Below are 26,424 nucleotides of genomic sequence, written 5' to 3' on the forward strand. Positions count from 1 at the left end.
TAGCGGAGTAAGCAGTGTATGCCCATGCCCCCCATGACTCCCCAGCAGCACACCTACCTACCGTGCCAGTTGCTGCTGAGCTCCTTCAGGAGGCTCTGCACCACAGAGCACCTCTTCACCCTTTGTGCATATAGGCTTTGCTCACAAAAAGAGACCTGAAGCCCCAGCATGCTCAAAATATACCTCTGCCCCCATGCAGAAACTCATCTAATCAGCCAAGTAGCCCCAGAAAGTGTGCTTGAAGGTACATCAACAAAATCTAATGATGCAACTGCCATCCACTGCTCTCCTACTCCAATATGTTTGGAAGTGGCTTAAAGAAGATATGACTGCTAGCAGTAACCACTTTTCACTTTGAACACTGGAGTGCTGATAATTTCCTTAGCTTTTTTTGTCTTGTTTTTTAAAGCTACTTACTAGCAAAGATTAATGACTGTCTCTGTGAAATAAGAAGAGGACAGAGAAAAATGTGGGGAAGATTGCTAAGCATAGCTAAAACTAGTGCATCTCTATGTGAATCCTACTTTGATGCAGCAGCTTTGATTTGCTGCAGAAACATATTTTTAGCATGGTGTGAGATACTCATTTGTATCAAGACAATTGATAAATTGATGCCTGCCATAACAGCTGACAACATCTAGTACCTCGAGCTTTTGTGGTTCATTATGCTCTCAAGAGTGCTCAGGTCTGCATTCAATTATGTGTTACCAGAAAGTAATTTCAGCTTCAAGTAGTGATTGTAGACTTGTTGATCCTGCTAAGTACAGCCAATGAAAATATTCCTGTTGAGTTTCAGTTGGTGCCCAGTCCCTTCTTTCTCTGGCAGCCAGGTATTTCATTACAACAGACAGAGACCTGCACTGCTGGGATGCTCCTGGAAGGTTAACCTACAGCTGACAGAAAACCACCATTTCTCCGATAAAAATGAAACAGCATACATGTATTTTGGGCTCTCCTTTTTCAGGCTATCTGGAGAAAGGGCCTTCACTGAAGGAACAGGTACTCCATTCAGATGAAGGGAATATGCCCTATTTTGGCACCCCCAAATGGTAAATGCATTCGTTGCTAAAAGAACATACATTCTCTGTCTCAAAAATGACAAGCATACAAAAAAGATCAGGAATGTATTAGGAAAGTTATAAAGATAGCATTTCTTCCTCTGTAGCCCTAAACAAGGCTGAGTAATGACACGTTATTACCCTCCTCTGGAGATGTCTGTCAGCTATACTGCTACTTGCTTGGGGGAATGGGATGAAAGCAAGCTGAACACAAACTGTCCCCTGCCTTCAAACACTGCAAGTGCCAGCCATGCTCACCACATCCCTGCCACTCTTCAGTGCCCAAACTCAATGCAGAACTCAACACCACTCCACCCTCAACTGGTGGTTCATTTGCCAGCATTAGGTATAAATAATTACCTTCTCCAGCGCTTTGCCAATGACACCCTACAGGTGCTGGGAGGAATCTGGACCTACATTCTTAGACAAGTGTGGATGTTCACACAATTCAGAAAGCTGGCCTGAGAAACTGAGCCACACCTTTTGTCCACTGATGTTACATATACCTAGTTCTAGACAACGCACTTCTGTTTCAAGGAGAAAAAACTCCCTTTGCAAACTAGTTCCCAATGCAAACTTAATATTTGGTTGCACTCTTCAATGGATACTGTTTTTTGCTGTCTTATCACTTGCAATCTGAGGTTTTGATGTAATGAAAGCTTCTCTATAAAAACTGCTCAGAGACTTCAGAAGAATTATGTTTCCTTAATGGAATGTCACCAGATTATGATTAATTTGCCATTCCTTGAGGTCTCAGAGAAAGATGATTTAAAAAAGAAAACAAATAACAACGGCAAATCTGAAGGCCTGCATTTACAAATATGACTAACAACTATGACTAACCCAACTTGAACCACACAAAAGATTTTCAAAAGCAAGGCGGTGAGGATTTTCTAAAAGGCAGCTCCCAATGTTTTCAGCTGACCTCACTGACAAACAAAACACCGATTATTTGGGAAACGGAAGCCTAAAACCCACCAATTTTAATCTCCTCATCAAATACTAACCCTGAAATGAAGCTGTGGACTTTCTTGGGGACAGTCACGTAAATGACAGAAGCATGGTTTCAAGTGCAGCAATTATACCAACAACTTCCTCAGGGAAAAGCAATTTGTAAGCAAGAAAGCTCAGATATAAAACAGGTCAAAGACACTCCAATATGACACAGAAGCCACAAAGACCTGAAAACAACAGATCAATCAAACAGCTTAAAAAACCCACCAGTACTGTTCTTCTGAGAAGTCATGCATCAGAAATAGAAAGATGAACACACACAGGGCTGACTGCCAAGTAATCACTTCTCCTGCAAACCAAGGCTCTGTGCAACTCATGTGAGAGAAGTACACACCCCTTTCCTAACTAGGGAAGGGGTTAGTATACAGCCTGCCAGTTCACTGAGGTAGACCTTTTAGGGCCCAATCCACATTGGTGAAAGAAGGGGTTAATTTCCTTGATTTTTATTTATTTATTCATTTTAGGGAGAAAAAAAACAGCAAACCACTTTTAAACACCATGGCATATAACTGCTTCTGCTATTTAAGGCATCTGTAAACAACTGATAAGGATGCCACCATTTATTTATCTCTGCAGATGGCTTCCTGTCTTGGCAGATGGAAGAAAACTACCACCGCAGGGTTAAAGGAGGTTTCTCAATCTGAGGTTAGTCACTCCTGCTGCTTATGATACATACTTGGGCCTTGGAGCTACTGCATCTAGACGGTTTGTGAAAGGGACAGCTTCTTTCATGCTGAACTATGCTCAACTCACCTCCCAGGCACAAACATGTCTGTACAGATGAAACCTCCCCACATCATTTTCTCCCTGTGAAGTGAGCAGTTAAGATTAAGTCCATGAAAAACTTGAGCAAAACAGGTAACTTCAAACTACAGGTGGCCACAGCTTGGGAGCAGCAGCAGAATCAACTGGCTTCTCAATGCTAATGATCCCTCCAGCATCCTACTGTGCTCATTTCAAGACCTGAAGTTTTCCCCAGGAGATGCAAATGTGATCTGGGTCAGGTCTCCAGTGAGTAGATCGGCTTGGTCTTTGTGAATTGGAGAAAGTACATTCAGCTAGTTATGTCATTTGGATCTGTTTTTTTTGTTTGTTTGTTTGTTTAAATAAAAAAAAAGATGCTCAAAAGCCTTATATGCTTAAACACACACCTTTCTTTCCTATTCCCTTGTTTCAGATACTTTTACTACAGTTAAAATTCAACAGAGAAGTCATCTACTCTCCCCCTTGTCCTTTCCCACAAAAAAGAAAAGTCAGTAAGGCATAGTTGAGCATAAAATAATACTAAAACTCTTGGCTGTCTGGATCAGCACTATGCAGGCAGTAAAACTGAAAGAAATCTCATTAGCATGACATAACAGTCATTTATAATAAGCAAGATTTAATGTTATGTACCACAGCCTGACTAATTTGCAGACATTTCTATTAGTGGGAATGGTGCTCGACAAGTCTCAAGTTTTAGTTCATTGCACCACATTGAGCAGAAGATGGGTAAGGTGCAAGGAGAGAGATTCATCTCTGTGTAACTCCACTGACTCCAAAAGCAGATCCATGTCATTCTTGGAAAGGCTCTGACTTGATGTCAAACACATGAAGACTCTGAGGGATCCTCCAGATGACCATTTTCCAGCAGGACATTGAAGATGTTTTTGTTTTGCTTTTTTAAACTGTCTTCCCACTACATTTATCAGTGTATATAAACTATTGAAATGAAAAAGATGAATCTCCATGCTTCAAAACGTTTTAGGATAAATTCACACTTGAACAGTCAGATAAGTGCCATAGGGCAAACGCACATCACGGAAAACGAGGCTTGTAGTCCTCTCTGCCATTACATCTGAAAAGGTGGTGTATTTTCTGAAAATATAACATTTTTCTAGGAAAGCTTTTCTTTGCAGTGCTCAGCAAAACTCAGCTTCCCACTGCAGAAGTTAAAAACAAACAAACAAACAAACAAAAAACAACAGGAAAAAAAGCGCTTGCATACAGTCCCTCTTTACAGGGAATCTCCCAAATCTCTTCTACAGCTTTAAAAACTAACAATCTAAATTCTCCAAAGTTAAATCTTGCTTACTTTCACACTAAGCTGCTAAAAGATGGAGCACAATTTTAACATTAAACCATTAAATTGAGCAACCTGACATCCTGAAGTCCCTTCAAATCTCAGATATTCTGTAATGCTAAGTAGTGTTGGTTTACTCAAAAATCAATTTTGCTATGTTGGAAGATAATTCTGGGAAAAGTAGTTTAACTCAAGCTGAACATCCCTGAAAAACTAGATTCAGAAAAACAGCATGAAAAATTTGAGAGTAATGTTCCAATTTGTTTTGATACAGAATAAAGTCTGGGCAATCACATGGGTCTTTTATTCCTATTTCACTGTCCTGAAATAACTCAAAGTGAGACAAGAATTATTTTCAAGTAAAAATATTACTTCTTCCATACTGTCGGCTTCCCCTCATCTCTCTGTTTCTTTGCATCTGTCCTGGGACAGGGGAAACAACCATTAAACAAGTCAAAAAATGTTCTCCCTTTCTGCAAGAAGAGTTCTTTTTCACTACAGGTGTACTCAAAAAAGTTTTTACCATTCTCTTAAATTGTCAACAGCATTGTGGATCTATGGTGATCTCTGACAATTGGTTAAGAGAATTAGAAAACCAGGTACATGTTGCTATTTCTTATAGATGTTTTGGCACAGCTCAAGACCAAGACTAGGTGAAACAAGAATAATTCAGAGGCAGAAATACTGAAGTGCTGGTCAGACTCACAGCTACAGTTAGCTCCGTTCTTCAACTGCAGGTAGATTTGGTGGCTCCTCTATTATAAAAATATAATCCTGCATGGATTTTTTTTTTCTTTTCCTTTCAGGTTACTACTAAACCACAGACTTTCTAACAAGCATATTTGTCCCTCTACCAGCTTGATAGGCTGTCAAAAACTCTGAAGACACCTTCTGTTCTACTATCTCACAGTGGTAGGATTAAAAAGCTTGAAGAATTTTGACTTTACTCACATACTTATTATGGTCTATTGCTTGAAGTTCTAGGCAAAAATTAGTAAATTCTATTTTGTTTCTCAATCTACTTCATCATACCCTAACTCTTCTGTTGGGTCAGAATTGTTCTTCTAATCAACATATACAAGATTGCGTTAGACTGCTCCCTTCTTTCGTCACCTAGCACAGTTTCCTTGGAACAGTTCTCATTTGCAGATCATTTATCCAACAAAGTGTGACAGTTCCTTCAGAGGGATTCTCATCTTCAGTTAGACTGACTACCATTTAAGAAAATTGATGGGTCAATGCTTTCCTAGCTATCAGCTCCTAACTCTTACTGCCTTCAGTGGAGGTAATACATGGAAATAAGAATGACTATGCTGAAAGCAATATCAGATCATTCAACTCCTGATCTCAGCTCCTGGGGTGAGGAGTATGACAAAGGTTCTGTAAGGAGAAAGTCAAATTATTCTTTTTTTCTTCTTCAAAAGATACTATAGTGATATGCTGTTAGCTACCTGTAGGCCTATTTGAAGAGCTTCCTTGATAGCTGTGAACACATTTGATTACACAGATGGCCCATGTAACTTCACTAAGCAATGGCATTAAACAAGTGATAAATATATCTGTAAGTATCTTCCTGAGGAGACTCCCCTACAGAGTGATGCCATTCAGTGGTGTAGGTCACAGGAAAAGCAACATTCTCCACTAGCTGCATCCCAAGAAGATGAAAACAGAAGAAACGACAAACTGCTTCTCAGTTTCAACTGACCACAGTCTATATTTTGGGACCAGAAAAAACAGGGTTGCAGACTCAGAATGAGATAAAAGAGCTTTACAAGGCCCAGCTCTGCTTCTCAGGAACAGTAGTGCAGCGAGTGTAGCTCTGCTAACACATACATTAGTAAGGGCAGCAGGGTTGGGTCACATCACCACTACATCTGTTGTGCAATGCAGTGACAGCTACAGATATAAAAGATGCCTCCTACTTACCAAAGTTTTAGCTGAAGCCTTTTTACAGTGAATAACTCCATGAAGAAAAAAATTCAGGGAAAAGATCTAGCAAGTAGTGTAAACCCTGACAAACCTCCAAATACACAGCACTGTGAACAACACTTTTATTATGGAGGACTAACAATCATGTTCCACATTTTATTTTGTGTTCCCAAGTTTATTTACAAACTAGCTTATATGTTGTTCAGTGACGACATCACCCACCACCAAAATTTTCCTCCCTCTAAAGTAGAAGATATCCACACAGCAACTTCATAAAATAAATACTAGATACCACCACTTAAAATACAAGCTAGAATAGTACAGAAGAAAAATGTAACTATCCAAGCTAACATAAGGTCAGGTCATGACAAGCAAGGAAAATAAAGAAAAAATTAAAACAGGAAAGCTGTTATTTTGCTTTGCTGGAATGAGTTAGTGGGTAAAACACTGGCCAATTTGTTTTGCATTTCCAGTTCTTTTCCAAATTACTTCTTTGACGTTGACTAAGTTGTTTAGTCTTTCCAGACTCCAAATGCCACTATTTTAGTAATTGGATGCCCCGCACTGTTATGAATATCTGAGTTTCAACATCTGTATTTATCCACAACAGAGAAGTACATAGAGCAGAATACCTACTTTGCTCCATACCACGAACATGCATATATTTACCTATCCATTACATAGGTTTATAAACATGGCATCCTACGTCAGCAACCAGCCTCTCCATTCCCAGCTATGTTTTAGAACAGCTTGACCCAGAAACCCACGTGACATCTTACAATTTTCCCATGTCTCAGTTTCTTCATGTGAAGTAGAACAGGCAAATATCACTGTTTACCACTGAGAGAGAATGGAAGACTAATTCCATACTTAAAATCTGTGATTAAAGCTACGACAGAGATGACCAGTCTGTTGTGAAAGCACTGCCTTCTTTACCTGCAGTAAAAGACTGTTTCTGCACTTTCTCTCTACTCTCAGATCTTAATTTGTCCCTAGCTCCTTTTTACAGTTTCATAGACGCTGTAGGTCTGCATAATCACAGAGCACAGAATAAGCATAAAATGGACTTGAAATCCAAACTCTATTTCCCAGTGCATTCTCTGCCATCTTTCCAAACAAGGCTTTTCTCCTCTCCCTGCCTGTGCTCTCCCCCACATCCCCTTGGCTACATGCTTCTCCAATTTGCATGCAGATGTAAAGACACTGGTTTTGGTAGCCACCAGGCACACATAAAATACAGCTGTATTGTCCATCTTCCTGCACTAGGTTCAAAATCGTATGTCAACAACATGACTAAAAAAAAAAATCAGCAGCAGAACATCATTTCCCCCTGCCTCAGCATTTTCTCACCCTTTCCCAAGCTTCTCTGCAAAAGAGGGCTGAGAAAAGTACCACTGGGTTTTTTCAGGTCTTCTGGATAACTTTCTATGGCATCTCCATCATGTGTGCTGCTATTCAGCAGTTACTGCAGATCTCAGTTGCAGTGGATTTGCAAGTCAATCCTCTATCTGTAAATCCCAGATGGCTCAGTGATTTTTAGCACAGCTATTGATCTCCACATTCATACATACCGGCTTCTGGGCAAACACACCCAGCTGCTATCATCACCCACATCCAACTGCCACAAGCAGAAATGAGGACTTTGTGAACCCAAATGCTATCTGCTAATAATACTACCACTGCGAGAAATAAAACTAGTCAGGAACAAGCACATGGTTTGTGCATTTGCCTACCTGATAGAGATCACAAGGCTGCGTCCACACTCCTTCCCTCGCTCTGCAACAGCTGTGCCTTCTGAAGCTGAGCAACAGCCTCCTTAAGTCTTGTGCTCTGGAAATGCACACACTCTACGCACAGCCATCCAGCCTTGCAGTGCCAGACAGCCCCTTCTCCTCCAGCCTCAGCCAGTCGAAAAACAAGTTACAATTCAACGTCCTGCTCCCATATGAAAGGAAGATACAGAGGTCAGAACAATCAATGCAATTAACTGTCCTGAAAACAGCACAAGGCTTTTTGTAAAATGGGAACATTTAATCCGGCCCTTCCCCCTGCTTCCCATATATTACCTATAAATAAAGAGGGTCTTGAGTGGATCCCTGCATGCTTTATGCCAGATTCTCTCTGCTTCTCCCTCTGTCCCACACCACTGCATAACAGAGTTAGGCTCCCAGCCGATGTGGGACGCCATGACTGCTGCTTACCTCCACGAGGCAGTGACTCCCTGCTCCACGCTGAGGTCTCCAAGTAGCCATTTGCTCTGACAAACTTTAGATGAAACCACTTTTGGAGACAGAATGTTGTTGTAGGGGAAAGGGAACAAGCCAATGCTCCAGTTAGCCTTCCCTCCCCACCCATGCTCTTCCCCTCAAATCACAGAGCTTGGTACCATAAATCAAGCCTTCACAGAGCTGCGGCAGTAGTAGTAGATTTCAGACAAAGTGGCACGGGTACTGTATACTACCACCGCACATTTGTGTTTTAAACACTGTTTGTTGAGCTTTTTAATATGCAGTTTGTCTCCTCCTGCAGGGAATTACTCAGGCAGCCAGTCACATGGCCTGCAGCAACAAAATTATATAATTCACACCGGGCTAAGGCTCTTCAGGGTTCTGGTCTGGAAATCAGAGGGGGGAGAATATAAATAAACCCACGTGATGACAAGGGAATGGTGTCTTTATGTGATTAGCACTTTGCAACTCCACCAGCCTGCACTCACACAGGGCTTGCTGTCACAGAAAACTCAGCTATATAGTAAACCTCACCTATGTTAGAAAGGAACCTGTTCGTACATGAAGCTGAAAATAAGCCAGCAAACAGCCTGCAACATATCCTCAGTAAGGGAATGGCCACCAAGTGGAAGAGGATATGTATGCATGCAAATTTATCAGATTTGGGGGACGGTGGAGGTTTCAATAGTATAAAAACAGATTAAACTTAAATTTAAATTTAAGTCCTATACAAGCCTTCTCCAATGTTCAAATTGGTTCACAACCATGAAGACATTTCAGGGTTTCATAAAGTCTGAAGTGATTTGATACACACATTTGGATCTGTGATCTTGCGTTAGACCACCTCCACCATAATACTCTGTAAAGTTTTTACTGTGCAGAATATAACAAAATTAGCATGGAGTGGTTTATAAATGCAAACGCAGCACAGAGACCCTCCTGGCCTTTGTCACTGTGGGATCAAACATGGAATTTCCACCTGACTTAAAACATAGTCCAAGTCATTTTCTCCCCACTCGTGCCCAAATTTAAGGAGCATCTGGATTCATTGCTTTGGTGCTTCTGACTGTAATGACAGACTTCTGCAGCTATGGGTTGCACCTGCCATTGGCATGGCCAGGAAAGATGTTAGGATGTGAGCCCCTGAAAGATCTGCAGCTCTGGTGGATGCCGTCATGTTCCCCTTCCACATGTTGTTATGGATATTCCTCAGGTTTCCCTTGCCACCAGGACCACACAATGCTCCATTTGCTCCAGTTGATAGACTTCTTCCAGCTCATTTTCAACTTCTTTCACCAAATTGCTTGTAATATTTCTACCTTGACCATAGTTTTGCTTATTGTTTTCTTTCTGTTTAAGTTGTTTAACGAGCCAGTCTCATTTTACCAACTCACTGATTTTATGGATTATTTCACTTAATTGTTCATTCTCTCCTCCCAGGCTGTCCCCTTCCCCACTCCCAACACCAAACATGCACTGCTTCCAGAAGTCTTGTCTCTGCATCCAAGCCCCTGAACAACACAGTTCCTACCTGTACCTCTCCTTATTATCAGGGATATTATTTATGCTGCCAGAAGGCATCCACATGCCAGCCACAGATCATGACTCCACTTGTGGAGGAACAACTCCTCAGAGCCATGCCTCTCCTCTGGTCCATGATTCCTGTCCCTCTGAAACATTCCTACTGATCCAATCCTGCCAGATGCACTTGTATGCACAAATCCTTCACTGGCCACGCAGCCTTTCCAACGTGCCCACCAATTGCTACGTACCATCATTCTCCTCCAAGGAAGCAACTAAGGGTGACCAACCGTCATGGCTACAAGAGTCAGCGCTCTGGAAAATGAATGCAGGAAAAAGAAGCTCCAGTAGGGAAATGTGCATTCCTGACCTCGCCATTCACGTCGTCTTTTTATTCATTCTACTCTGGTGATGTTTTTGGTTAGGGTGATACAAGTGCTTGTTGATCTCCCAGACAGAGATCACCTGAACCCAGAGCATGGCTGTCTCTCAGGATTCCCGTACTTTTTTCCTCTCTGGAAAACTTCACACTTTGGGTACGACACCACCCCAACACTCATCTCTCCAGCAAGCTGCCCTCTCCTTACCCATGCTGTTTACTCCCACAAAGTATGCACAGGAAAACCAACATGAAATTAACATTCACCACAAAAATGGAAAAATATGCCTCTAAAAAAACAGATGGAAATAAAAAAGGAAATGCTGTTGAAGGCAATTTGGGTGTGGAAGTGGGAGTCTCCAGATTCACGAGGACTCAGTGATGGGGGGCTTTGCCTCTTTTTATTGTAAAGATGCCTTTACAATAAAGAGAGAAGAGGAGCTTAAAAACAGAGCAGAGTTCATACAGTGGGGACTTGAATCAAAATCTATGACCTTCCTTATTTAAAGGCAGCAGCAGCATGTTCTGCAGTTGCCCATTATAAATCACCAGCTGAACAAGAAGCGAGACAGATGGGCCAGTGCCACTGAGTACCTTCCCAACTGTTAGGAAAGCAATGCCTGATGTTCATCTCATGAAAATTTTTGGTGTTCTGACATGAAGCATCACCCAGTTTCATCTCCAGAGGCCAGTACTTGACTGCTCCAGTACCAAGGGCAGCAAGGAGGTCCTCTCTGTTGAGGTCTCCACCTCTCAACCCAATCTTTGATTCTCTAGCCTCGTCTACATCGCAACTCAGGTTTGTTGTTTATAACCACTGCTTAGAAATGCAAAGCATACTCTCATGAATGGCATCAGCATTTACAAAAGCATCTGATGTTTCCTCTTGCCAATTTCATCATGCGCAATTAAAAAAAAAAAAAGCCTGCCAGATCTTAAATATTAATATTTGAAAAACAGTAATAGATATAGAAGAACATTCTGTTTGACTGTGTTTTGATTCACTCTGTGTAGCTGGTCTATTTTTAGATTTTCTGTGCTTAAAAATCAAAATCAAAAGTCTGAGATTATTGTATGATGGCATGATCCCAGGAGATGGGCTTCTAAGAAAAACCTCATCATGAAGTCATGTGTTGTGCTGCACACAAAGGCTGAACATTTTGGGCAGTCATCAGCATTAGTGCAGCTTCACTGGGTTCACTCAACTGCATGTCCAAACCAGTTGTATTCGGTTTCCACATGATAAATACGAAAAAATAAAACCCATTTCAACAGAAATGTAAAAGACTAAGACAGATCAAGGTGGAAATTGGCAAAAAAACATACAGCATCAAGCAGAACTTTTGTGAAACAGACAGCAATACTTTAATTTTGCTAGAAGACATTCTTAATGCTGTATCTCAGAGAAGCAAGCCCATCAAATTATTTTTCATTTCCTCAGTATAACAATTTTCCTTTTATAAATAATCCAAAACTTTGTCTACTTCAAGCCCCTGAGAAATAACGTGAAAGTAATGCCTAGTAGAATTTTAATGACACAGAGAGATTTACTGAAGATTAAATTTGATTAAGCATCACTAAGTAATGAGGTATTTCAGGGAACTATAACATAGTGAGGGAGCTTCTGAATTCAGTCTTTAGTCTGTAGGACCTTAAGTAATTTACCAATATAGTTAGTATAAATGTTTCACACAAGCAACTTAAATGGATGTTTAAAAAAAGGTCCACAGCATAAATATTCTTAGCATTAAAAAGCCATATGTCAGAGATAAGTCACAAACAAAAATGCCTTGGAAACAATATAAATACTTACACAGCTGCTTTCCTTTTCCCAAACTTTCAGAGGAAAAAGAAACTGATTAATCCTTACAGCATTCCTTTGAAATTCAGTCAGAATTTACTACTCTTCTTTTCCAGATAGGCAGTCTGAGGTAGGACAGTCAAATTGTTTGGCGAAAGCCACAGGGAAAGCCAAGGCTAAAAAATCAAATGCATTTTAACAGCTAACATGTTTCCAGACCCATGTCTTGTATCATTCTTAATGAGTCACCCATCTCTTTAACAAACTGTGTACTAAGAGCCTGTTCCAGTTCCAGTGACTTGAGCAGGTTTCCATCATGCTCCCCTCTCGTGGGTTCTCTGTGCAGAGCCTGCCACAGTGCAGTCCCCTTCCCACCTGGCTATTAGACAATATCTTAGTGCAGCTAATTTAGCAAAGATCTTCATGCTGTGTAGTGTAATTTAATAAGAAGGAGGCTTTCCACTGTCTTGCATCATATACAGTTTTGGCTATCCACTCAGAGATACAATACTGTACAAAAGGAATTTGGATGCTGTGCCACATCAGAAGTGTAAATTCTGTAGAGCACACACATTACACAGGCATTCTTATTTTCTGAATACTTTCTTTGTGGCATTATACTTCATTAAAATGTAAGTTTTTACCAAATCCTTCCCAATGAGGATGACAATATATCTCTCTGTATTGAAGAAGAGAAGTATCTCCTGTATATATATGGAAGATTTTGGGAGAAGAGATGTATCTTTGAGTCTACATGAAGAATAAGTACATTGTTCAACCATAAATGTTTGTGATGTCCTTTGTAATATACAGACAGCTAGACTAGGGCAGAAGTACAGACTGAGTGGCTTGGCGTGATAGTGTATGAGTTTCCCCTGTCTAATCACCCAGATGCTATAGCCAGAGCCATAACAAAAGCAAGACAATGAAAATTGCTGGTCCTTAGTAGCCTTTGGAAGTGGGATGACAAATGGGACCAAACATAGTTAAGCTCTGTTAACTGCTATAGAAAGGTAGGCTGCAGGTTCACAAAAGCCAAGCAACTGGCATTCAGAAAGAATAGGAAGAAGCAGCAAACATGATTAGACTTGGCTTCAAGGTCAAATCTAAAAGCAACAGTAGAAAAGCAGTTCAAGCCATAGGGAGAAATCATTATTCTCTTGACGCCTCCATACCTTGGCTCCAGATAGTGGCCAACAACTGGGAAGTGAAGTTAACCCCCTGCAGGTAAGCTGACTTGTGTGGTGTATTTGATGAAAAGACTTCTTTAAAAGCTCTGGGCTGTTTACCTAAAGCTCTTTGTAATGACAGGAATTTCAAGAAAACCCACATTACCCTAACAGTGAATCTTAATATAAACAAGACTAATTTTCTTCTTTTCTCATTTATGGCCTAGAACTGCCTATGCAATAAATAAATAAATAAATAATAATAATACCTGGGTTAAATTCTCTCACCTTAGCTTGCGTGTAGGTCCACTGTATTCGGGTGCTCTTGGGATAATAAGTGTGAGACAGAGGAAGACAGTGGGGATAACTAGCAAAGCAGAATTACCAAGACAAGACTATTACCTGGCTTTGATATGGATATTGGATGCAAGGGTCATTTGAAGCGTCTTCAATGCCAACACTGGTGGCTTTCACAAAAAAAGAAAATGGAAGAGACAGATCTCTCACATCTTTTCCAGATGTGTATTTATAGAACTTGCTACACACTGAACAAGGGAGGTTTAAAATGGGATCAAAGGTAAAACAAAGCAGCTGAAGAGAGCTGCTCACACTTTTGGATGGTGGCAATGTAACACGCATGATAATAGGATACTTCAAATGGCAAAGTTCCGGGAGCACATGAGAATGGGAAATGAAATGGCCAATATAGAGTACAGATAGTGACGGAATGTCATGTAGGCTCAAGTCTTGCCTAAGACAGCTCCAGAGAAGTGCAACAGGGCAAATTCCGTAACAGGCAAGATCAGGAAGAAGGGCTGGGAAAAGGAAAGCTTTGTCTGCTAGAGAAAGAGCTTGCTCTTCAGGGCCCAAGAACCTCACATAAGTCTCCAAACCTAGGTTTTAAGTTCTGTGCACAGTGTGGCAATCAGACAAACCCTTAATATTCATGGCCCTAGGGAGAATTAAGTGTCTGTGAATTATGGCTTAAGTGACCTGAAAAATAGCCGTGAGCTCTTGAGAAGGTCTGTTTTTCAGTGAGCTGAGATCAGGTGGATGCAGTAGCAAAATACCTTAGAAATGATTATACTTTTATTTTCCTAGGGACTGAAAGAGACCAGAGGAATAATCTTCTCTGACCTCCTGTTTAAGAAGATTAAGTGTCAGAAAACATATTCAGAAAGCACCTCACTCCAACCCTTCTGAGCTTCTAAGACAAAGAAAGTACCCAGCACATCCAGATTGTTGGCCAGAAATATTTGTGCAAACAAATTTATTTTCTTCCTTTGAGCAAAGTCATGAACAAAAGCTTCTTTTTCTTTCTGGTACCAGAAGCCAGCAACCATTAACTGGAGAAAAATACACGTTTGAGCACTACCTGTGGGGAGATTTTGGAAATCCAGTCTGTGGGAGTGTCCTGCCTCTGGAATACATGTACCCAACAAAAGTGTAATTGAGCACTGTGCTGGCCAAGTTTGCTGTCATAAATAAATCCAAAGGGCTGGATCTGAAGTCAGTTGCAGGAGATATTGGATTTGACTCATACTCTTAACTCCAGACCTTGGGTCCAATCCCAGCAGTGAACCCATAAGGAGTGGGGTATGTAGGTGGAGTTGTGAAATAAACCTGCAGGCTTCTCTTCTGTCTTGCTCAGCTGGCTTCAATTACTTCAAGCAAAATCTGCCTCCTAGTACTTCTTGTTATTTTTAGCTTATGCCTCTTTTAAACTCTCAAGTATTTAAACTATTCCTTTCATGGTCACGTAGGGACTGCCTAGGAAAACACAATAAAATACTCATAAGTTATCTCCACTATATCCAATATAACATCCTGCAGAAATAGTGACTTTTCATTGTAACACCCATCAAAGGGCCACCATGAAAGACTCACCTATGAAATGAAACATCACACTGCCACTTACAATAATTTATCATAGGAGTAAAGAAGAAAAAGTGGGAAACTAGTAAGTCTTCCTTAAATTACTGTAAGGACATCAAAACTAATAATTCTACAAAAGACACTCTTCATCTATGTGCTATAGGTTGTGAAAAGGATGGAGAAAATGTTGGAAGAGTAAAACTTGAGGGAACAGGCAGAACAGATTGAATCAGCAATTATCAGTACTGAGGATAAAATTAACTTTTTGATCTTTTAGAACACAGATTCAAACTTCATTCCAACTATGGCGTCTTTAATACACCTCTGCTTTCTAACTTTTCAGAGAAATGCTTTTGTTCTCTTATTTAACATTTGAGAGAGCACAAACTGCGGTACTTGTGCAGATGAAAAAAAACATTTGCACGGTTCAAAAATAATGTTGAAAAGAAACCATACAAATTTTTCCTCGGTAACTACAAAACCCTGGCACAATACCAAGAGCTCACTTAAGATTAATGCACTGCAGATTATGCAATACGCACTGGAGGAATCAACTTTAGAAAGAAATGCCTTCCTCCCTTGTATTTGTGGACCATCTCAAGGACACAGAGCAGTCTTGTTTTTGGGAACCCCACTGAAATAACGGAGAATGAGGTTCTCCTTTTGTCTTACTCTAACATGTTCTCCTGTGGTCCACAGCCCTTTGAGACATACAACCTCACCCTTAGGTTGCATGCACCATGGTGCAGTTGTTGAAAGCTGTCCAGCTTTCCTCATCTGTTATGTACACTTATAGAGAGCGCACAATACAGTCTACTGCTTTGTTTCTTTTGAAAATACTGTGGCCGAAAGCATTTATTGCTCTCACATCAGTAGGCCCGTGTTTATCACATCAAGGATCACCTCATGATTAGTATGGCACTTAGTAAAATGTCAAAGCTGGCTAACATGACTAGTACTCAGACTTCAGTTTGTCCATAAAGCTACCTTGCAATGCACTGAGAGCATCTTGCCTTCCACATCCTGGAAATCAGCAGTCTTTTTGCTTCTCTGATCTCAAATTTGAATAAATAGCATCCCAACTCCTAAAAGAAGAAAGTGCTCTCATGTATCACAAAGGTTTTTGGTTTAAGTTCATACAAAATAAATAAATAAATAAATAAATCTGAACCTAAACTGAACTCACAGAAAAAAAGCCACCTAGCTGAATTCAGCTGAAGAGTTGGTGTCTGATATGCCACAAATCAATGACAACACATATGAACCACTCTCAGAAGCATCAAAGAGAAAAGGTCACACCTCCACAAAGGGAGATGCTGTAGGAACCTCTCTGCAGAGATCTACATAGGGTTTTATTCTACTCTGAACAGGGCTTTCAAACAACCCAGAACTGTGTGTCACGCCAGTAGCTGCTACAAACAGGTTAAAGCCCTTTGTGCACCAACCCTCTCACGTTGAACACCAATTTGTGACCAAAGAAAGGCACAATTATTAATGTTGAGACAAAGCAAACAAAACAATAATTTGAGCTCTGCAGAGCTACCGTTTTTAAAAACTTCACTAAAATCCTTTTTTTTTTTAAATCTTCTAAATTTTAAAATTTAAAATCTTCTAAAATTTAAAAATCTTCTTTTTTTTTTTTAAAAAAAAAAAAAGATTTCCCACCAGTTGCTTGTGTGTGATCAACAATTTCTCAAGCAGTCTCCTTACTTCAGGGCAAGCAGGAGTAGTACTATGAATTGTTTCACGCTGTCAATGTACAATCTGTGCACCTCTGTATTTGCTGGTCTTCCTTTAAAAAATGGCTATGCAAGTTCAGCTAGCAAAGGAGCAACATCTCCTAGAGCACCAGTAACATCTCTGACCACAAAGATAAGGACTGGAGATATAGCCTTTGAGGTCTTGTCTTAGAGAAGGTTTTTGGCTGGCAACCTTGACACACATTCAAACATCCAGCCACAACATGAAAATGGGCTTGCAAATCCTTTAGAGAAGTCCTTCGGGGACACTTGAAAGTCAAAAAAGAGGAGTGGCTTACTTGTGCTTTTGGCAAAACATGAATTAGTTTATGTATCCTACTCCCAGCACCCATCATTTTCTATATATTCACTTTAGAGAGCCCACAGCTCTGTACTCTGCAGCCATGCCACCCCAGAGTCACCTCCCTTCCCTTGCAGGAAAACCTTCAGGCTTCTGAATTCCTGTACTCATGTTATTGCCACAAGATCACTTTGTTACTAATGAAACAGATTCTTTTCTTAACAGCAGAAGTGACAGAAATTCCAAAGATGTGTGAATGCTGAAACTGTGAAATAGCAAATTATCGTACCTGTGAGAGGAAAAACATACACAGAAAAAAAAAAAAAAGAAACCAAAACCAACAAACCTCTGCCTTTTCATTCAGAAAGGAATAAAAATAAAGGTCTACAAAAGAAAACTACATCAAAAACAGTTCAGGTTCTGTGCTGTGTCTCAAAGACACACACGGTAGATTGTCCAGTTAAGAAATAATGGAGGTTAAGGTACCTCCAGAGGAGGAGATGGAGAGCTCACAGCAGCGGAAACCTGACTTATTTTATCTTGAAATCTCCGCAGCATTGCAAGCCGTAGCCTTGCTCTCAGCAAACCTTTCTGATATTTTGGTCAGGACTTCAGACAGAATCATTAGGACTTAATGCTTTATAGCCATGCACAGCAGCGCCTGTATTTCAGGAAAGCCACCTTTCAAGGCTAGCATGAAACATCTGGGCCTTAGCCTGAAGACTTTGTGTTCTTGGTGTTTACACCAATGGTGTTTACACCATTCTGTCTTTGACAGCAAATCCCAGACCTTTCTAACACTGAGCATCTTTAATACTGAAAGTCTCCCCCCAGCCAACAATTACCAAACTGCAGCTGAGTGAAGATTATTGGAATATCATCTCTGCCTCTTTCTAGCATGTAAATATATTTCTGAGCAGAACCCTGTGGGAGACAAAAAAGGTAATTTCAATTTGTGGAGGTTTCTTATGCGCGTTTTTGTTGTGCCATGGGAGAACAAACACAGTATTTCATTCTCACAGGCCCCAATTCTCCACAAAATAAGAAGCATTAACAGTGCTCCACATTAGTAAATGTGGGTTACTCAGGAAAAAAAGGATCACACACCAAAATTTTGCTTGCTCACACCTGTATCTCCTTTTCTACACACATGCAGAGGCATGTGACATCCCAGGTCCAGGAAGTCCACTCTTCTCTGTGCTCTTCATTCCCCTAAGATGAGAGGACAACCTGTTCCCTCAGCAAGAGGTACCAGCAGAGGAGCTGCCCAACTGGCAGCAGGGTGGCCAGCACTCCCAGCTCCTTATAAAGTTGAGAAACCAGGCAAAGGAAAGCAGACAGATTTTCAGCAAGTATTCACTTGCTTTCTTGCCAGTTTTGAATTATTTCCAAAGGATGCTATAATTCCAACAAGGCAGCATTACCATGAAGAAAAAATAAACCATTTTGCTGGAGAGGTTCTTGCTGTTCGGTTACGACGTCACGAACCTGGGATGCTTTCACTTTGTATTTCTTTTAACAAAAGCCATTTGGCCCATGGGCATACTATCATGAACTGGTTATTCCATGTATACAGAAAACCCAAAGTGGCTTAATTTTTTTTTTGGGGGGGGGGGGTGGGGGGGAGATCATTCTATTTTATGTATGCCCTCTGTCTAGGTGTAGAATTGTCTAACACAATTTCACAAGCATCTAAAAGTGACCCAATACAGCTTTCCCATATGTAAGACTATCTTACAGTTTTTAGATCTGATACCTTAATTCCTTTCCATGGCTAGAAGCAATTGCTATAAATTTTACTGCAATGTTGTGAATCCTGAGACTAAATCCGAAGGACTGTGAGACAGCAAACCTTAAATCTGTCACTGGCTAGAAAATCTCCACCTAGCTCTGAGGGCACTGAGAAATACATTTTTAGCTCTATTACAAATGAGTTGGGTGACTTTGTGCAAGTCACTTTGACTTTCCCTCAGTAAACTCTTCAAGGCAAAGATTGTACTTACACCAGGGCTACTTAAAGAGGCTATGGTTTGCCAATTACTACCTTTTATCATAATACTGTTACTGCTATTAATAAGGACTGAAGACTGGTAACCAAATACTATTCTGAAGTACTTTAGGCATGATGATGCTATCCAACAGGTAAAGAAAACAGCTGTTTCTTGTTTTGTCTCACAGACAGTGCAGACTCTGCGAAACTAATTTGTTATTGTGAATTCAGTTACAAATATGATAAAAACCCTTTTAAAAATCATAAGCACATACTTCAGAATTTCACGGCAGTCTATATTCAGGAAAGACTTTTCTTGAAATCCACTACACAACCCTTTTGTGGAAAAGGCCAGATTGTGATTTTTAAGATTAACTCAATGCTTACTCAAATGTATGCATTTTGCCCATGATGTTTCAGAGTGAATGTCAAAAATGACCTCAGATGTCCAATAAGTTTTCCCAAGTCTGTGAATAGTGCAATATTCACCAAGAGGTGTGACATGTCCAGATCACTTCCACAAGAGATTATATCCATGACTCCAAAGCTGCTCTAAGAGATGCTACACAGGACAGCTGAAGAACAGGTACATACCTAGCAAAGGAAGCCACCAGGTCTGCAGGAGGTCTAGGCTACTTGTTCACACAGCTGCAGTCTAATCTTGGACACAGAATGTGCTCCTTGTCCTCTGAGCCTCTTGTGGGGAGGGCAGTAGCCCTCAAGCACATTCGCTGTGTCCAAGTAACAATCAGATTGTACCCCAACAACCTTACAGCATCAGCACACCTCAAACCTGTTCAATGCAGAAAAGAATATGGCCCACACTGACTTGGGTGGCAAGTGTGTTGCTTCCACATGGTAGGTCAACAAACCTGTAATCCATTTATTTTCCTTTGCAGCTAATCAAAACACAGAAAGAGCCTCTTTTTTTTTTTTTTTTTCCTTTTTTTTTTTTTCTTCCCTTCCCTTTAAATTGATCAAGCTTATTTAGTACAACTGTAGTCTGGAAGAGGTTAAGACATCATTATTTTGCTTTGATAATTGCTGAAAGAAGTTATAAAAGCATAAACCAAACATTTCAGTTGTCCAGGAAAGAACCTGTGTCAGGAAAGACCTGAGAAAGAACAATTGGCCCACAGCAGCTCTAATTCAAATATTCGTTCAGCAAAATGAAATTAACTGATATGGGTATATTCCCTTTTATTTTGTCCACTATCTATTATGCACACCTTTTCTGGCTTCTTATCACTGGGATAACTGGCATGAACTCTGGGTGCTTTGCAGATGAACCATACTCCAATTAAAATTTTAGCTCAGAGATGTCTAATGGCTCTTCCTTCTTGTAAATTGAGTTTAAGTCCAAAATTTGACTTGGAGAATAATCATTTAGTTTTATGTGTGGTGATGTCAGAAGAGATTTGCTCCACACTGAATCAAGAGCTCCAAATTCTCATAATCCAGTAACAATAAAAAGACCCAAAAAGGCCTTCCTAGAAGTGAATGAATGCACAGTGCTTGATTAAGTATGATGGTTTAAAACTAATTAAACCACTCATCACATTCCCCAGGGCCCATATCCTGTAAAGAATTCAATTGGACTTGGGTAAGTAAAAGAACTCACTTGCTGTACCTACTTTGCCTTTTATAAAATTCATGCTCTGCTAAATGCACCCACACTTGCATATTAGTTTTAAAAGGATACGGTGATGATAAATGTTTTTTAATAACAGAAAGTGAATTATTTCTACCATTTCTACCATTTATCTCTTGAATTATTCTTACAGTGAATTTCTTTCCTTCTTGCAAAAGCAGTTTAGTGCTTGTAAAATATGTTCCCAGTGGGTATACTAACCATCTGCCTGCATGTAAGCATGTCCTAGAACAAATACATGAATCTGCATTCTTGAATTTCATAAGTGATCAAATATTACAAAAGCAATGAGAAATTTCAAGTAGTTAGATTGCATCTATGAGTTTCTTCTAGGTGAACTGTGCTGGAATACAACATGAGTAGAAATGCATGCAACATACTGTAACTGTACTGCAATCACCAGAACTTAGTATCATAGAACGACAGAATATCCCAAGTTGAAAGGGGCCCACAAGGATCTTTGAGTCCAACTCCTGGCTCCACACAGGATCACACAAAAATCAAACTATGCTTGACAGAGCTGTCCAAATGCTTCCTGAACTCTGTCAGGCTTGCTGCTGTCACCACTTCCCTGGGGAGAGTGTTCCAGTGCCTGATCACCCTTTTCCTCATAAACAATCCATAAAAATAGGCTTGGTGCATCTGTGCATTTTCCACCAAAGATGCTAATAAGTAATGTGATACTATTTCTGTCATTAACATATATCTGTTTCTTCCTACCACATAAAAATGTATGATTTGTGAAGAGACTTGCAGCCTTTTTTATTTCTCTGATCTTGAATCTCTGATCAGATGCATAAACCTGGGTACAAACCATCTCTTCCTATATACCTTGGTCAATAAACAATAAGTGATTTTTCATCTGTACAAAACAAGTGTTTTCTAGTGTCCTGTTGTCATTCATTAGAAGTGGTACTTATGATTATTTTATACATTTGAATGACTTAGAGACCCAGCATAGAGACCTCATTTCTGCAAGAGACTTAGATTTTTAGTCATCAGACTTCACACTAGCAGCAGTACAGCAGTGCTTATTGCCATGTCTGTGGCACTGAAACTACATTTGTGCATTTGTGTATGATTGGACTCACTTGTGCAGTCCATTCACATGCTTCATGACCAATATGCGCAGATAATCTTGTTTGTACATATATCTACAAATGTCTGCGCAAAGCTATAAACTAGCTAGCAACTTCTCATCTAAATACACTTAGAATCTCAAGCCATTGCTGTTCTTTGGCTTTCTATGAATCTCAGTGATACTTATTATTTACCTTCAACAAGTACAGAAATTCTGTATCATTATCACACGCTTCTTTCTCACTGAACTGCTGTTAAATTCTCAGCAATATTCACACAGAGGATGATGTTATTGAACAGATGTTGCCCCCTAGCAGATATTAAAAAATTACAAGCTATGCATTTCAAGAAACAGCTTTTGCTTAGAAAAATCCACTAAGTTCACAGAGTGCTTAAGATATCGCTTATGGAAGACTACTAATAAGAAACACTATCTCATGAATAAATGTCTCCAAAGATCTTAAAGCATATGCTCAAGACAAGGGAGAAACTACCGTCACAAACATTTTAGGCAGGAGCTATAGGAGATGTAACCATCTCTTATAGGAATCCAAATTTCTGCTTACACAGCAAGTTATATGTATGAAGAGAGCTGACTGTATAGAGACTTGTACGGTTCCAGATTGTCAGTGTAGTCAACTTTCAGTGCTTTTGTGACTCTCCTATGGGCTGACAGTTTTCTGGAAGTCCCAGCTCATGGAAGCAGGCAATCACATCAGAACCAGATTTTCTGGAGAAAAAAGAAAGTGGAGAAAAACTCAACCCTTAAGACTGTGCAGATAACCCTGAAAATGTGGGCCCTCGCATCTCAAACTACAGAGTGAAAACAGAAAACACTACACATTTAATTTAAAAATACCCCGGGAACTTTTAGTGTGCTTTTGGGAATGTCCCATGACTTTAAGCTCTTCGTTTTGGCACTGCTATTGCAATATTTTGAGTGCTCTGATAACTGCAAGCCTGAGACTCACAGTGGAAGTAATGTAGCGGAAAAGAGGAAAGGGAAAACCAGGATAGCAAAGAAAGAAGATGAACACCTGAACATTTTTGAATCCTAACTAGAAGATGGAGAGAAGAGAATTCTACCTTGCAGAATTTCCCAAAGTTATTTTAGTGAATATTTAATAATTTTATTTTCACATATAATATCAACTTCTTGAAAATGACTTTGGAAAGATGTCATAGCTGAAAGGAATATAACGCTTTGAATTTGCATCTTTCTTCCCTGCCTCTCCCCAATTCCAACTACCCACTTAACTGCTTTTTTTTTTTTTTGAAATTGTTATCAGATTTTAATTATTGGTCAATATTTATTTTGTGGCAGTATTAATGAGCTTCAAACCTTCCATGATTGTTTAATTTTCCAGCATGCTGCATTTAATGGAAAACACACAGAAACAAATTGCAATGAGGAACTTGCATTGCCACTTGCCACCAGATGTCAGTGCAACATAAATGATATAAAGCACCAGCACACAGAAGCGTTCCCCAAACCACACAGAACTGGGTAATAACCCCTCAAGGTTTGAAATGTCACCATCAACACTAAAAACAACCATGGCTCACACTGCAAGCAAGCCCCCCTTTGATTCTTGTGGAGATGGAGGAACTGTGTTTGCCAATGTTTTGCTGTTTTCTTTGGCTAAGATTAGCCTACTTCGCTCCTTTGAATTTTCAGTTCAGCTCCCAACATTGGTATAAGATGGTATTAATTCAAGGAAATCTGTTTATCTTTCCAACCTCCAAGAAGCCTACTCTGGCAGTGAAAGAAAACCCCACTTCCCTTCCCTGAGCAAGGGGGAGACCATCCAGCATGCTCCATTGGTGGGAGGCACTCTGCATCCTGCACAACCAGAGCTGGCAGACACAAAAAGATCATTTAAAAACAAGATTAAAAAAAAAAAAAAAAAAGAAAAGATGATCTGTTTAGTTCCCAAATGCTGAGTTTATTCTCCCTCTTGGGCCCAGAGCATCCCAGGAGGCCTCTTTCCTGCCCACTACTGGGCGGATTGACACTCTAACACAAAGTCTGTATGCTTCTAACGGAAACACCCTTGAGAGAAAAGCTATAAAACTATCCGAACACTCAAACAATTTGTGCAGGGAGACCCCAGCAGAGCTGTTTCCTGTGCTTCATGGCTCTGTAAAGGACACTGCCCCTCTGGCCCTGCCTTCACCACAGGGGACAGGATGAAACCAGGTCTTTCTGCAGCCAGGTTTAGCAACAGCTGGCCTGCAGTAACATTTACATACTTTCATACACCTAAATTGACATATCTGATGCATGGAAGAATATCTGATTTCCTCTGCACCAAGCTTTTCAGCAGTTTCTCCAAATGAAGTGTTTGCTTCCACTGAGAAGCTCTTTTCTATGTACACTGAATATCAAGACTTTTTTGTTTAATAAGCCTCTCAGTTTTTAAGCAATAAAATGTATTGTTAATAACTTTAATAATGCTATTAATAAGGCTTGTATTCACAAGGATGAATACAGTACAGAGAATACAGTACAGAGAATATATTACTGGGAGAGATTACTACGCTAACATACTAGACTAAACTAAAATCGTTCTGGATGTACACACAGCTGAATAACCTTGGAAATCTGACTATCCCTTATTGACTACATATCTGACTATCCCAAGGGAAGCTACTGTTGAATTCATGGAGTGTTTTTTTTTATTATTATTTATATTTAAATTACTACAAAATTATGAAGCTTTCTTAACTGATAATCATCCCTCCAATCTACTAATTATTCCAACTCCACAATAGACAGAGTACTTTATAATCTGATATTCATAGATTGCTTTCATGTTCAATTACTTTTAATTATACAAACAAGTCTAAAATTGATGATCCATGCATATAATTACAGATCCTGCAACTCAGCATAAGCAAATAAAGGAAACCACCCTTACTATGACATAACAGTTCCTAGTAGTCAGGCACTGCAAATTTAATTGCAGTAAACGGTAGATACTATTACGTAATTAATAACAAAACTGTTATTTCATTATAATTAAACCATATTGTGGGCACTGGAGCTCACTTCCAGAGCCATTTTTTGCATGTTACGGTGAAGGAGCCCTAGAAATTTCAGAAGCTGAGCATATAAAGTTAAACACTTCTTCCTTAAATATTGTTAAAAATATTGTGACAAAAGGATGTGCAAAAAGGTGTTCATAAAGTGACTACTTGTGGCATCTGCACCGACTTAATTGCTTTCAGAAATCCATTTGAGACACTCCTGTTATTCTGTCCATTTACTGAACTGACAGAGGAGGGACAAGTTTGCACTAATGAAGATCCAAAGAACTAACCATATACCATGTTGTCTTCCTCAGAAATGCAGCTGCCTCTTCTAATGGAGACATTACCTCAATACGTGATAAAATGAGAATACTGAAGGGGACTTAAAATCATGACAAGTGAAGGAGCTGAATGGATACTGAGAAGGCACAAACAGATGATAAAATCACAGAACACTTGTGAGGAGATAAATCCAAGTTCAATACAACCCATCATAGATGTCTTCACACTGATTGTTTGTTTAAGAGAATTTATTTTCACTGATATAAACACTTCTTGGGCTATGACTTACAGTCTTCTGGGAAAGAAAACACTCATAGGAGAAAGGTTTAACAATTGTGACTTGATTCATAAGAGCTAATAAGACGTGGTATGAGCAATTTACTGAGTCCTGACAACATTAATATCTTTTCACATAGCATCCTTTCACATTTAAGTTTTAACTTGCACATTTTTAAGTCCCATTGGCTTTAATGGTACATGATCAGAACCCATGGATGAGAAATTGTCTTAATTAAATCTTATTTTCTGGATCATTAAAGCATCCAGAAACTAACTGATCCTTTCTTTTGCTACACTATCAAGCTTTCAGATAAGAAAAAAATTGTTTTTAGGCTTAAGTGTTCAGTCCAAAATTACTTATTATGGGGATAGACATACTTTTATTTTATCCAAGCAGAACAGTAGCAGAAATTAGATTACCATTAACCCTAACTCATCTGCTAATGGAAAATAATATATACCTCTCTGTAGCTTTTCATGGCTGCTATGTAGGTAATTCTTTAAAACAAAGGCTCTCACTTCACAAGGTAGATTTCATTTTTAACTTTTTTTTTCTTCTGCATTCTTGAAAAGCAATTTCCTTATTCATACATCTGTCACGAAATACCTAAGGACAGGGCTAGATGTTCCCAGGTGAGAGAAAGCCTGTTTCTGCCTTGAGAAACATTTGAAGAGTCTTGCTGGCTTTCAATGAAGTGCAAAACTGTGCTGAAGGAAAACCAAGTAGACAGTAGTGACCTAAGGAGAGACTTACCAAAACAGAAGATGCTAAAAAGGTATCTGCCTCTCCCAGCTCATTAGCTCTGCCCAGTATGAGACATGCTCAATAGGGCACTGCAGAAAGCAGCCATATAGACTGTCAAGTGTGCATGCAGACAGACCTAAGTTCAAGGTAACAAGATTTTTGCAAGGGAGATTCCACCAACTGGTGGTATGATCAGGCACCAAACGAGCTTAGTGTTCAATAGGTCATTGCTTTAAACCTACTCAAATTTGGTTAGGCTGTAAATGCAATAAAAATCTCATTTTCTAA

The 26,424-nt window shown here is 39.7% G+C and overlaps 1 protein-coding gene across 9 annotated transcripts in view; it reads right to left on the reverse strand.

Annotated features, from left to right (window-relative positions):
• The window catches only part of PHACTR1 (phosphatase and actin regulator 1), a 350,894-nt gene that overhangs the window by 175,231 nt on the left and 149,239 nt on the right, over positions 1–26,424 (reverse strand). The window contains exon 1 of one of the 9 annotated variants that reach the window (XM_080577954.1): positions 7,797–7,998. The exons of the other annotated variants lie outside the window; for them this stretch is intronic. The gene's annotated coding sequence lies outside the window, so the exon portion shown is untranslated. Of the gene's footprint in view, positions 1–7,796; positions 7,999–26,424 lie in introns of those variants that run through there. 9 annotated transcript variants of the gene reach the window in all.

This window comes from Anser brachyrhynchus (genome assembly GCF_964034855.1).
Source record: "Anser brachyrhynchus genome assembly, chromosome: 2".
Lineage (NCBI taxonomy): Eukaryota > Metazoa > Chordata > Aves > Anseriformes > Anatidae > Anser > Anser brachyrhynchus.